The sequence below is a fragment of the Bos indicus genome, chromosome X (genome assembly GCF_029378745.1).
Source record: "Bos indicus isolate NIAB-ARS_2022 breed Sahiwal x Tharparkar chromosome X, NIAB-ARS_B.indTharparkar_mat_pri_1.0, whole genome shotgun sequence".
Lineage (NCBI taxonomy): Eukaryota > Metazoa > Chordata > Mammalia > Artiodactyla > Bovidae > Bos > Bos indicus.
In genome coordinates, this window is record NC_091789.1 from 32,688,678 (window position 1) to 32,703,559 (window position 14,882).

Here is a 14,882-nt window from a genome sequence, read left to right on the forward strand (position 1 = left end):
TATAACAAGTTTAAGTGAGGCAGTAGAGAAAAGGAAAACCTTGTGCACTGTTGGTGTGATCAATGGATATAATTGAATATGAAAGATTCATTAATATGGTTTCAGAGTACACATTTTAAATTTTAAGAAACTACAACTTGAGTTTGGTAAAATATAAAAGAATATCCACATTTACATAAAAAAGCTATTAGAATATACATCAGTTTTCCAACTATGTATCTGTGTGAGGCCAGATTTCTTTTATAGATACTTCAGCCAAAACAATATAATGCAACAGATTGAATACAAAAGCAGTTATGACAAACTATCTGTTATTAAACCAGACATTAAAGAGATTTGCAAAGAACTTAATGCAGTTTTGATCAAATGTGTATGGATTCAAGGTGATTCCAATAAAATTTCTGATTTTTCCCAGAGGAAGTTAAATTGATTCTAAATTTTATATGAAAAGAGCAAATATCTTAAAATAGTCAATACACTCCTAAAGAAGAACAAGGTAGGGAGACTTACCTGATATCAAGATCGAATTTTAATCTACACTATAAAAAATAAGTTTAGTATTGGCCCCAGTTTAAGCAAATATACTACACCTGATCTTAACCAAAAGGCCAAGAAGTGATAAGATAAGCAAATATACTAGTGGAACACAGCAGATATCCCAGGAATCAACTTACACATAGGTTAAAATGATATATGACTGAATTTTCATTGCAGACCACTGGGAAAAATATCATTAAACAACTATTACAGATAAATTAGCTATTCAAATAAATAAAAATGTAAAATTAGATCCTTATCTCAGCATACTAAAACATCAATTCCAAGTGAAGTAATAACGACTTGCTTGTAAACCGTTGTTGTTCGGTCACTCAGTAGTCCAACTCTTTGAGACCCCATGGACTGAAACACGCCAGGCCTCCCTGTCCATCACCAACTCTTGGAGCTTGCTCAAGCTCATGTCCATTGAGTCGGTGATGCCATCCAACCATCTCATCCTCTGTATCCCCTTCTCCTCCATCCTTCAATCTTTCCCAGAATCAGGGTCTTTTCTTTTTTTTTTTTTAATTTTGTTTTTTAACTTTACAATATTGTATTGGTTTTGCCATATATCAAAGAATCCGCCACAGGTATACATGTGTTCCCCATCCTGAACCCTCCTCCTCCTCCCTCCCCATACCATCCCTCTGGGTCGTCCCAGTGCACCAGCCCCAAGCATCCAGTATCATGCATCGAACCTGGACTGGTGACTCATTTCATATATGATATTATACATATTTCAATGCCATTCTCCCAAATCATCCCACCCTCTCCCTCTCCCACAGAGTCCAAAAGACTGTTCTATACATCAGTGTCTTTTCTAATGAGTCAGCTCTTTGTAGCAGGTGGCCAAAGTATTGGAGTTTCAGCTTCTGCATCAGTCCTTCCAATGAATGTTCAGGATCAATTTCCTTTAGGATTGACTGGTTTGATTTCTTTGCAGTCCAAGGGACTCTCAAGAGTCTTTTCCAACACCACAGTTCAAAAGCATCAATTCTTCAGCTCTCAGCCTTCTTTATGGTCCAACTCTCACATCTATACATGACTACTGGAAAAACCATAGCTTTGACTAGATGGACCTTTGTTGGCAAAGTAATGTCTCTGCTTTGTAATATGCTGTCTAGGTTTGTCATACCTTTCCTCCAAGGAGCAAGCATCTATTAATTTCATGGCTGTAGTCATCACCTGCAGTGATTTTTGGAGCCTAAGAAAATAAAGTCTGTCATTATTTCCCCATCTATTTGCTATGAAGTGATGGGACCAGATGCCATGATCTTAGTTTTTTCAAACTGTAAAACAATGTAAACTTTTGACAACAATATTGACAGATATCTTTACAACCTCAGAGTAGGGAAATTTTCAAACAACTTACAAAAGGCACAAATTATAAAGAAATCAACTAATAAATACATAAATTAAGATCTTTGGTTCAGTAAAGAAGGTAGAAAAACATCTACCTAATGATATCTATCTATAAATGTTTATAACTGCTATTACATACAAGTACTTCATATCCAAAATATATAAAAGACTCTTACAAATCAATCATAAAAATACACACAACCTAATAGGTTAAAAATGGGGAAAAGAACTGAATAGGCAGTTTACAGAAGATTAAATATAAATGACCCATAAGCATCTCTCTCACATATGTAGAGATTGGTAAATATTAAACCATTGGTAAATATTAAAAAGTCTGACAACACTGTCAACAAGATTGTAGAGAAATAGGAATTCTCATCCACTGGTGGGAGCATAAATTGGTGCAGCCAATGACTGTGGCAACCACAGAAGTGTGCCATTCATCCTCCCTTCAGGACAGCCTGCTGCAGACAACATGGCCGATGGCTGAGCATTACAGGGGTACTAGCGGTGGATCATCCCTGTTTAGAGGCAGGACATCTCTAACTGTGGAGTTGATACAGGAAAACCTCATCGGTCTGAGACTCTTCCTACTCAGTTCTCTTCCTTTCTCTCCTTTCACAGAGTCCAGAGCAACATTGAGGTCTGAAGGCTCTCTCTGCTTACACCTCTCTGCTCTTTCCCCTTTTCCCTTCCTAGGCATTCCCTCAATAGATCCTTTGCGCATTTGCTCCTCCTCCCCATGAACTGTAGCCAGCCCAGGAATTTTCCAGGCAAGAATACTGGAGTGGATTGCCATTTCCTACTCCAGGAAATCTTCCTGACCCAGGGATTGACCCTGAGTCTCTTGCATCTCATGTGTTGGCAGGCAGATTCTTTGCCACTGTGCCACCTGGGAAGCCCATTATAGTTATAAATGAATGTTATCTTAATAAAAAAATCTAAAATTTAAACAATACACTGGTTAGAGTGCCAGTGTACAAATGCAAAAATGAAAAAGAGCAAAAGAATGACAGATAGAAAATTTAAGAGAAAGGTTACTTCTGGGGTGGAGGTGGAGGGACAGGGAATACAGGAGCCTCTAAGTTACAGGCAATGTTCCATGGCATAACGTAGGTGGTGGGTTCTAGTTATTAATTATTATTATTTTTTGTGGATATTTCACAATATTTGGAAGGCATTGGAGCCCCAGGTCATAACAATTTAAAACAACCTATTTGCTACTCCCTCTTAAAAACCAGCACTAATGAATTTCAGCATATCCTTTCCTAGGTTGGGGCTAGACCTGATTCGGGGAGAGGAATGATAAGCAGTTGCTCATGCCAATTTCCATATTTCTCCTCTTCACGCACAGTGAACACAATCTCTGGGGAGCAGAGATCACAGCAGATGAAACAGGTGTGCTGCCCCATGCTTCTCTCAAGTCCCAATTAGTCATGCAGGAAAAGGAACTCAGAATAAAGAAGGCGCATGCTCTGTTGCCACTTAATAGTTCTAAAGGCTTTTTTTTTTTTTTTTTTTTTAAGTATCATGTGTGAATGTTGTCCTTTCAGAGTTAGAGAATGTGAGGAGATGGGTTGATTAGGGAGCTCTGTCATAAGATGCCACTGCAGAAATGAACCCTCCCCTCATTTCCACAGACAGAATTGTTTCCAGGCTGAAACCTTCCTTGGGCCTCAGGCTGGGTATGGCCAGTTGCTGGAGTCCTGTTCCAAGATTTTTAGCATCCTCCACAGCCCTGGGGTGAAGATGCTCCATGAAGGTCTCCCACAAGGACAGGAATGCCTCCACTGAGTGAGAACTTTCCAGACTGATCCTGTGTTTCAAGCAGCCTGAGACCTCCAACTGCTGCAATCATTGCCCCTAACTTTGTTGTCCTGGTAACAATATCAATATACTTTTGACAGAATTATCACATTGAAAGATAAGAAAAGAGAATGTTTCCTCAAATCTAGTTTTCATAGCAGTCTTATGAAGTAGACATTTATTGTCCCCATTTTGCAGATAAGAAAACTGAGGCACCAGAGGGGAAGTAACATGCCCAAGGGCACCCAACTTATGAGAGGTATAGACCTCATAGCATTTGATCTCAGAGCTCAGTTTTAGGCTCGAGCCCATCCAGCATGATACTATATTCTGTGGACTCTGTACCTCAAGCCTCTCATCTATCTTCTCCTTTCCATTCCTACCTGCACTCACTTCCCTAAGTCTCTCAACACTTTTTGATTTGACTGTTGCAAAAGCCTTCCAAAGACTTCTTTCTGGCCTCTTCTGTTCCTCTACCAGCTTGTTCAATGACTGCCTTCTCTATGTAGCCACCATGAACTGCACCTCACATTCCTTCCTTTGACCTCCCATGGCACTATGCTTAAACCACTTTTGAGGACTTATTTCATCCAGCTTTGTACACAGCTACCTCTCCCAAATCTAACCCTTCATATACCAATCTAGGTAATGCAAATTCATTGTGTCTTTTTAGCATCAGTGTTAGTTTTAGTTCCAGTGCATCTGAATCAGGGGTCATTCCTACTGACAATAATGTGAAAGAAAGAGAACAGAAAAGAGGAAACCAGCAGAAGGCAAAAGAAAGGGGAGATAAAGAGAAAGACAAAATAATTGAGAGTCTGGTAAGGAAGCCTGGGAGAAAGGAAAGAAGCTAAGGAAGGGTTAAGCAAGGTCAAGATCAGTACGTTTGGCCTTGCAATTACCCCACACAAAGCCAAGGCCAGTTAAGGCTCTATATTACAGAGGCATCAGCAATACCTCTACCATTGTGGAGATTAGGGCAAATGGAAGTTGTCTAATGAGGCGAGGAACCCATTGGTGGGAGTCTCTACAGCCTTAGATCAACCTGAAGAGCATGATTCCTGATCTCACTCCCCTTAACCCGTGAGTCTAAAAATCTTCAGGAATGAAGAATTCTGTGTAAGTAAACATACTAATAGCAGCTTCAATTCATTTAATATTTACTGTGTGCAGGCACTGCTGAAATGCTTTGTGCACATTATCTCATGAATGCTCACAACACAAACAAGTTAGGCATGATCATTTTCTTCACTTAATAGCAGAAGCAAGTGAGGTTTGACAGATGTAGTACCTTGCCCAAGGTCACAGCTCATGCAGGGAAGTTCTAGAATTTGAACCCAGAATCCTGGGATTATAACACCCATAAGGCTCTGATGTCTCCCAGAATATATTCCAGGGAGAATGAGACCAGAGTGACAATGGAGTACCCTGCAACAATGCTGTGGGGTGGGGGTGGGGCAGGAAGAGATTGTTTCCGACTGGGTAAATCCAGAAAGACTTTGAGGAGGAGGTAGGTTTCAATGAAATACACTGTCATTAGAGACACCTCTGAACTGCTGCCCCTGGCAGGGTCAATCCTGTTGATTTCCTCTAATAGAGACCATCAGGAGCACATCCACAGTTAAAGAAATCAGCGTTATTGACTCTTTGCAATGAGGTGATCACATACCATAGGGATCTGTGTGATGTAACATAAGAGACAGATAGCGGTCGTTATAACATTTTTGATTTCAGTAGGTAATTTTGGGAAGGGTTCAAAGAAGTGGACTCTGCTGTGAATTGGATGCTATCAGTAAACTGGGGTAATTTTATGACTGAGAATAATAATATTTATCTAGAAGGTGGGAAAAACAGAATGAGGCTAAGGCTGTAAATTTTTTTTAAGCAGCAGTTATTCACGTCCCCCAGGATAGTGAGATGTTCAGTCCATTTAGTGGTTTGAACAATGCTCTTGTTTCTGCCTGTGCTCAGATTTGATTACAAGTAGTTTTGATCTTGTCCTGATCCACCAGAGTCACAGAATGTATTGTATGATGTTGATGCTCTATGAAATTGCTTCTGTTCAACACCATTAGCATGTATTTATGATTATAGCTATTTTATACTTTTATAATTTAAATTCTACACAAGGATTAAAAGTAGTTTAGGCACCATTACTATATGATTACAGGATTCTGTATTTGCCTATGTGTTTACTTTTACCAGAGAGTTTTGTATTTCTGTATGCTTTTTGCTCTCTAGCTAGCATCCTTCTGTTTCAACTTGGAAGACTCCATTTAGCATTTCTTGTAAGGCAGTTCTAGGTATAATAGACTCTCAGCTTTTATCTGGGAAGAATGGATATCTTTATTTCTCCTTCATTTCTGAGGGGCACTGTTGATGGATATGATATTCATGGCTAGCATCGTTTTTTTCCTTTCAGCATTTTGAAAATGCCTCTTCACTCCCTTCTGGCCTGTAATATTTCTGTCAAGAAATTCCCTAACAATCTTATGGGAGCTTCCTTGTACGTGATGAGTCACTTTTATCTTGCTGCTTTCAAGATTATTTCTTTGTGACGTTGACAGTTTGGTTATAATGTGTCTTGGTGTAGGCCTCTTTGTGTCCATCCTACTTTGCAGTCCTTTGACTTTTTAAAATTTAGATGTTCATTTCCATTTTCACATTTGAGAAATGTGCACAATATTGTAAAGCAATTATCTTGCAATAATTCTGTTTTTAAATTTGGGGAAATATTCAGCCATTATTTCAAATAAGCTTTCTGTTCCTTTCTCTTTCTCTCTTCCTCCTGGATTGCCTTAATGTATGTATTAACCAATTTGATAGTGTCACATAAGTTCCTTGGGCTTTTTCCACTTCATTCCATTTTCATTATGTTCCTCTGACTTGATAATTTCAAATGACTTGTCTTCGAGCTTGCTGGTTCTTTCTTATGATTGATCAAGTTTTATTAAATCCCTCTGGTGAAATTTCAGTTCAATTATTGTATTCTTCAGCTCAATAATTTCTATTTATTACTTTTTAAATAATTTCTATCTCTTTGCTGATTTTTTCATTTTGTTCATGCATCATTTTCCTGATTTCATTCAACTGTCTTTCTATGACCTCTTATAATTCATTGTTTCCTTAAGATTGATTATTTTTACCTCTTTGTTAGGTTATTCATAGATTTCTTTCTTTAGGGTCATTTTCTGGGGATTTATTGTGTTTCTTGGATTGGGCTATGTTTACCTGTCTCTTTATATACCTCATTTTTTTTTTTCTTTTGTTGGAATTTGTACATTTTGAAAAAACAGCCAACTCTCCAGGTCTTTATGGACTGGCTTCACACAGGGGAAGAATTTCAGCCATCAGCATGGAGAGATTCCATATGTCTCTCAATCTTTTTCTGGGGATGCCTCTTATCTAACAATTGTATGAAATTTCCCAGTTAGGTTAGCATGTTTCCTTTCTAGAAGCTCATAATCCCTTGCTGCCTCTAGTGTTTGTGTGCAGTACTGCAGGTTCTCTGTTGGGGCAACAAGCCACTGAGCCCTCTGTTCTTAGAAGCTCTCAGACATCCAAAGTATGCCAGTTCTCCATCGTTGCTCTGAGTCAGACAAATCAGAAACCAGACCCTCAGGCAGCTCTCCCAAAAGCTGGAACATCAGACGCACTTTTCTCTTTCCCTCTCAAGGGAGAAGCTATAAGTTAGGTATTTTCTCTGATTAAATGCAGTGGATTTTCTCACTGATTTTAATGTGACTGTTCTTGGATTCGTGTTTGCCTGAAGGTACTGCAATGTCTTAGCTGATTTCTGGAATTCTCATAAAGGATTTTTGGATCAGATATTGTTGTAAGGTTGGCATCTCTGTATGGGAACAAAGTCTGGGGCTTTTTATTCCATCATCTTCTATCACCGTACCTTTTAAGGGACAATGAATTTGAGACTTAGAGAGATTAGATGAATTCCCCAAAAATGCACAATGAGAAAGTTTCAGAACTGAATTCTGAAAGAGGAATAATCTGAGCACCAGTCTGTGCTTGGCATCTGCACCCTATTATGCAACTGGCAGTCAAAGAAAAGGAGAATCATGCAGTCTGAGGCCATTCTGTGCAGGGGCAAAAAGAGCTATGATGCTGAGTCAAATAGGAAAAGGTCTCCTTTTCTACTTGGCATTTTGTTTACTTAGACAAATTAATAAGTTTTTCAAATGAAATTAAGAGGTCTCCAATTGCGAATCTAGACAGTCTTCTTTTTAATAAAGTGGATTCAATTTTATTACATGTTATTAGGTATCAAGCTGGTGAAAGTGAAAGTCACTCAGTCATGTCCAATTCTTTGTGACCTCGTGGACTATACAGTCCATTGAATTTTCCAGGCCAGAACACTGGATGGGTAGCCTGTCCCTTTTCCAGGGGATCTTGCCAACCCAGGAATCAAACCCAGGTCTCCCACATTACGGGCAGATTCTTTATCAGCTGCACCACAAGGGAAGCCCAAGAATACTGGGGTGGGTAGCCTATCCCTCTCCAGCAGATCTTTCCAACCCAGGAATCGAACCAGGGTCTCCTGCATAGCAGGTGGATTCTTTACCAACTGAGCTATCAGGGAAGCTGATAAGGCTGCTGAAAGGATATATAAATTTTGACTCATGAATTTCTTTTTATTGAAGTATAATTAATATAATATTTACATTAGTTTCAAGCATAAAATATAATGATTCAATATTTGTATATGTTGCAAAATGACCAACATGTTAGCATCCATCACCATGCAGATTTATAGTCTTTTCTTGTGATAACTTTGAAGATTTACTGTCTTCAGGTCAGTTCAGTTGCTCAGTCGTATCTGACTCTTTGTGATCCCATGGACTACAGCACACCAGCTCTCTCTGTCCATCGCCAACTCCCGGAGTTTACTCAAACTCATGTCCACTGAATTGGTAATGCCATCTAATCATCTCATTCTCTGTCATCTGCTTCTCCTCCCACCTTCAATCTTTCCCAGCATCAGTGTCTTTTCAAATGAGTCAGTTATTCACATCAGGTGGCCAAAGTATTGGAGTTTCAGCTTCAGCATCAGTCCTTCCAATGAATATTCAGGACTGATTCCCTTTAGGATGGACTGGTTGGATCTCCTTGCAGTCCAAGGGACTCTCAAGAGTCTTTTCCAACACCACAGTTCAAAAGCATAAATTCTTCGGTGCTCAGCTTTCTTTATAGTCCAACTCTCACATCCATACATGACTACTGGAAAAAATATGGCTTTGACTAGATGGACCTTTGTCAGCAAAGTAATATCTCGCTTTTTAATATGCTGTCTAGGTTTGTCATAACTTTCCTTCCAAGGAGCAAACGTCTTTTAATTTCATGGCTGCAGACACTATCTGCAGGGATTTTGGAGCACCCCCAAAATAAAGCCTATAACTGTTTCCACTGTTTCCCCATCTATTTGCCATGAAGTGATGGGACCAGATGCCGTGATCTTCGTTTTCTGAATGTTGAGCTTTAAGCCACTTTTTTCACTCTCCTCTTTCACTTTCATCAAGAGGCTTTTAAGTTCCTCTTCATTTTCTGCCATAAGGGTGGTGTCATCTGCATATCTGAGGTTATTGATATTTCTCCTGGCAATCTTGACTCCACCTTGTGCTTCATCCAGTCTAGCATTTCTCATGATGTACTCTGAATACAAGTTAAATAAGTAGAGTGACAATATACAGCCTTGATGTATTCCTTTCCCTATTTGGAACTAGTCTGTTGTTCCATGTCCAGTTCTAACTGTTGCTTCCTGAACTGCATACAGATTTCTCAAGAGGCATGTCAGGTGGTCTGGTATTCCCATTTCTTTAAGAATTTTCCAGAGTTTGTTGTGGTCCACTCAGTCAAAGGCTTTGGCATAGTCAATAAAGCAGAAGTAGATGTTTTTCTGGAACTCTCTTGTTTTTTCAATGATCCAACGGATGTTGGCAATTTGATCTCTGGTTCTTCTGCCTTTTCTAAATCCAGCTTGAACATCTGGAAGTTCACAGTTCACATAATGTTGAAGCCTGGCTTGGAGAATTTTTAGCTGTCTGCTTTAAAATATAATACGGTATTATTAACTATAGTCACCGTGCTGTACATTATACCCCCAAGATAGAGATGGCTTCTGAGTGGTTTACATTGATATATTTTCTACATAAAATGTTATTTTCTAAAGTTTGAAAAAGGATAGTCTTTAGGGTTTTCTTCAAATCACTTATTTTAAAGGTGCTTTTTACCCTAGCTCCATTGCCACCTCCCCATATAACCTACAGCAAGTCACATGGCTAGGAAGTGAGCCTGGTTATAAACCTGTAAGCTACAAGTTCTTACATTTTTTCTTCTTTTTTTCCTTCCCTTGGGCCTTCCTTCCATCTTTCCTTTCTCCTTTCCTTCCTTCCTTCCTTTCTTAAGTAAGGGCTTCTTTGCTCATCACTATAACAAATAGATTTGGGGGGGGGGGTAGTGGATAAGAAACATGCAACATGGGGGAAAAAACAAAGTTCACAAAATGTTCTCCTAGTCATGGTTGCTGGGTTACACTCACTGAATTCTTTGATGAAGGATGTCCCTGATTTCCTTTTTCTCCAGGTATAAACTTATTGTGACTATTGTTGCATCAATAACATTACAGAAATCAAAAGCAAAATAATTCTCCTGTGATTCCACCAGCAAAAGGAATAAAAGAGAATTCTATAGTCAGAAGACAATTAGATTTTGAGTCCTGAACCTACCACTTCCTAGAAATGCACTGTGCAGCTGCAGAATAAGCAGAAGAAGACTGACCTCCCAGTGTTGTTGTGAGCATTTGATAAAATAATGTGCATAAAAGTACCTCATAACTGTAGGTTACTGGGTACTTTGGTTATAATTGTTTTTGCCTTTTATATTATCTTCCAGATCTTCCCCACAGGCATACAAACCTTTCCCAGCTATGATAGTCACACACAGAAGTTCATTGCTTGCCACTTACACTTACTGTGGACTTGCTTGCCTCTTTCTACACCATCACTATCATCATTTGTTAAGGTAGTGTGCTCTCTTAAGTGGATGTGCCAAAACGCATCAAGCCATTTCTCCCCTCTTGGGTGGTGTGTCTATTCCTGAAGTTTCACTATATAAATAGATAACAATGAGCATCGTTTAATGGTTTGTATTCTTTGTACATCAATAGGAAATGTTAAACTCTAACTTAGAGGTCTGTAGGGTTTCCCTGTGGCTCACCTGGTAAAGAATCTGCCTGCAATGCAGGAGACCCCGGTTCAATTCCTGGGCTGGGAAGATCTGCTGGAGAAGGGATATGCTACCCCCTCCAGTGTTCTTGGGCTTCCCTTGTGGCTCAGCTGGTAAAGAATTAGCCTGCAATGTGGGGGACCTGGGTTCTATTTTTGGGTTGGGAAGATCCCCTGGAGAAGGAAAGGCTACCCACTCCAGTATTCTGGCCTGGAGAATTCCATGGACTGTATAGTCCGTGGGGTCGCAAAGAGTCGCACACGACTAAGTGACTTTCACTTCACTAAGGGCTAAAAAACGTTCTTCTGAGAACATAATTGGCCAAAGTCAGCCTTGCAGCCAGTAAGACTTTCACAAGCCAGAGCCTCAGGACCCATCAAGGGTGCCTTGTGCCCCTGCAGAGTCAGGAAAGAAACAGAGAGGGGCTTGGACAGCGATTTTTCAATGTAAGTGTGGGAACTGCTGTGTCTGTGGCTGGGAGCAGTCATTTAGAGATAGGAATAGATGTAAACACAACTTTCAAGGACAAAAAGCCAAAGTCTTGGTCTGCAGAGGTTACAATTCAAAATAGTCTAATTGGGTGTGGGAACAATGGCAAAATGTTCCAGGCTGACAAGTCACAAGGCGTATAAAGATGGAATCAGTGCTCTCTGAGGCTTCACCTGGAGGCAGGTCTGAGACTAGCCAGAGTTAGAGGAGCCATCGGATGAAAAAGAGGCCAGAACCAAGCTTCGTTTTGGGTAGGAAAGGCTCAAGGAGAAGAGGCAGTGCAAGAGGAATCACAATTCATTCACAGGGAAAGAGGCCTTTTGTAAGCTGCCTCATTAGGACAGAGCAGGGGGAGTGGAGGCAAGTGGCCTCTCCTGGGAATGGGAAGAAACTCAGATGGCAAGTGGGTCAGGAATTTGTTGGTCATAACATATGGAAGTGGGCCCATAGGATGAAGGTGCCAACAATCAAATAAGCTCAGGACAGGTCCATGCTCAGCCTGGTTCCCTCTGCTGTGACACATGGAAGAGGTAACGGGAGCAGAAGCAATCATAGGCCAACCAGACAGTGTCATCTCTGTGCAAAAAACTCTTCAAAGCAGCCCCTTTGTTCTTAGGATATGGTCTGACTCCACCCTGTGCCAGCCTCCTGTTTTCCCTCCACCAGTGCACTGGCTCAGGGTCTTAAATCGTGAAAAAATCTAGTTTGTGGTCAAGTCTATGATCCACATTTCCCTGGTACAGGTCCACCACACTGAAGGGCTAGAGTACAGGCACTGGTGAGAGGTACTGAATGGGTACAGCGGAAAGGGTAGAGGACAGGGAGACAGGTTAGGGTGCCAACTCCAGCTCTGCTGTGCAACTTTGGGCACCTCTCTTGTCCCGGCTAGGCCTCTGATTTCCCTGCAGATAAATCCTTTTCATTGTAGTGTCATATGGTTTGATAGGCAGCTTGGATACACAGTTGCATTATGGGGGATGATCCACCCCAAGGCTTCTGCTAGCCTTTATGTAAACATGAAAAAAGGCACTCTTTTCACTAGACCTTTTACTTACTTAAGTTAGAAAATTATTCTAAAAAATATATAATCTTTGCTATCTACTAAAGGAAGAGCATCCACTAGGATGGTGTATTATAAAATCTACAAATTTTCAGCAACCCTGGACCCACATGGTACTCATGTCAGAAATTAGGGGCTGGTTATGGAGAACAGTATAGAAGATCCTTAGAAAACTAAAAAAAGAACTACCATATGATCCTGCATTCTCATTCCTGGGCATATGTCCATAGAAAAACCATAATCTGAAAAGATACATGCACCCCAATGTTCACTGCAGCACTATTTACAATAGCCAAGACATGAAACAACCCAAATGTCCATCAACAGATGAATGGATAAAGAAGATGTGGTACATATATACAATGGAATACTTCTCAGCCAAGAAAAAGAATGGTATAATTCCATGTGCAGCAACATGGATGTATTTGGGAATTACCAGACTAAGTGAAGTAAGTCAGAGAAAGAGAAATACCATAAGATATTGCTTGTATACAGAATCTAAAAAAAATGCAAATGAACTGTAATAGAAATAGGCCCACAGATAGAAAACAAATTTATGGTACTAAAGGGGAAAGTGGGGGAGGGATGAATTAGGAGTTTGGGATTAACACATACACACTATTATACTTAAAATAGATAATCAACAAGGATCTATTGTATAACACAGGGAACTCTACACAATACTCTGTAAGAATCTATAAGGGAAAAGAGTCTGAAAAAGAATACACACACACATATAAATAACTGAATCACTTTTCTGTACACCTGAAACTAACACAACATTGTAAATCAACCATACTTCAGTTAAAAAATAATTTGGCTTTTTTTTTTTTTAAACAAAAGAAATCAGGGGCTGGGAAGGCCATCAGTCTGGCCCAGTGAGGCATATCTTACTGGTCCAGGACCAATAAGGAAGAATGTGACTTTTGAACTGAGCATAGTAGATTTGAAGAGTCTACCATTAAGCAAGAACCAGAAGAAATCTCATCAACAGAGTGATGGTGATAGTCCCACAGACATCTCTTCTTTGTGGGCCAAGCAAAGCTCTCCAAAATGGCCCAGCCAGAGGCTACAGGTCGATATGGGATTGGGCTTGGGGAGGGAGGAAGGTCATTCCTCGAATGGCCTGATTGCTGACATGATGGGAAACGACTACTTTTCTGTCACTGACCCCTTTCTGGATGACAACAAATACTTGACCAGGTCCTCTCATGCAAGACTTTCTCAAGGTCATTTCAAACAGGCCCTAGACTCTGGAGACCTCTTCAGACACCTCAGATGCCCAGACATAGTGAGAAAGAGTGGACTTGACACAGAAGTCTCCTAAACATTTTAAAGAACTGGTGTTTCTTCCTACCAAAGAAACTTCCATAGACACGATGGGTACATATATCTAGCATGGACTTATTTACCAGCAACAAACACATGAAATTAGCTGGTCCCTAAAGGCAATTTTGTGTTTCCCTGCCTGATGCTTTAATAAATCTTCCCAATCAGGGAGGTCAGGAGGTGTTGGGGGAAGGTACCACATTTGCTTTCCATAGTCTCACATTCTGCATGAGCAAGCAGTTTTCCATTTAGGGTCTGTGGTGATCCCCTTGAGTCCGTCTGTATGATCGTGTGATTTCTAGTTTCTGAGGGCCTGGCCATGTGTTTGCCTTGGCCAACTATAACAGGAAACTTTCTTTCACATTTTTCTGTTTCAAAATTTAAAGTCCTGGGAATATTTTAGAAACAGGCCCCTGACCAGGACAATGTTTCTACTGTAATACAGCCTAAAAGGGATGATTCTCAGGAGCATAATCCTTCTCCTTCCCCAGCCACACTTTTGAAGAGAGCAAAAGAGACTTGATTTGAATGTTCATATTTCAGTCCATGCCTTGGCTGCTGTGAGAAATGTGAGTGGGCACAAAGCACTCTCTTCTTGTGCTGACAATCCAGGAGCTCCAGAAGATGCTATTTTTTTCTGCCAAATAGTAAACTGAGGAGCTGCTAGGAGAAAGAAAGACTTAACATGGTCTGGCCCTGAGGATGAACATAGCAGCAGTTTATATTCCAGTGGCGGTTCAGTGATAGTGATGGTGGTGGGGATGATGATGGAGGCAGGGATGGTCATGGTGGTGGGGATGATGATGGAGGTGGGGATGGTCATGGTGGTGGGAATGATGATGGAGATGAGGATGATGACTGTGGTGGGCACGGTGATGGTGGTAGGAATGGCTGTGCTAAGATTAAAGGGGTCTTTCTTCTGGACTGAGGGGATGGGGGGAACCTATAAACTGTAAGCCTTAGCAATCCATCTGGAAATATAGGCAATGTGCAATCTGTCTGGGACTCCTGAAGCGAGGAGTTCATGATCTCTGGTAACTCTGCACTGCAATGGAAGGAGGCA

The 14,882-nt window shown here is 40.5% G+C and overlaps 1 pseudogene; it reads right to left on the minus strand.

Annotated features, from left to right (window-relative positions):
* Positions 1 to 464: 464 nt before the first annotated feature.
* Positions 465 to 620, minus strand: LOC139181827 (U2 spliceosomal RNA; annotated as a pseudogene).
* Between the last annotated feature and the right edge of the window lie 14,262 nt (positions 621 to 14,882).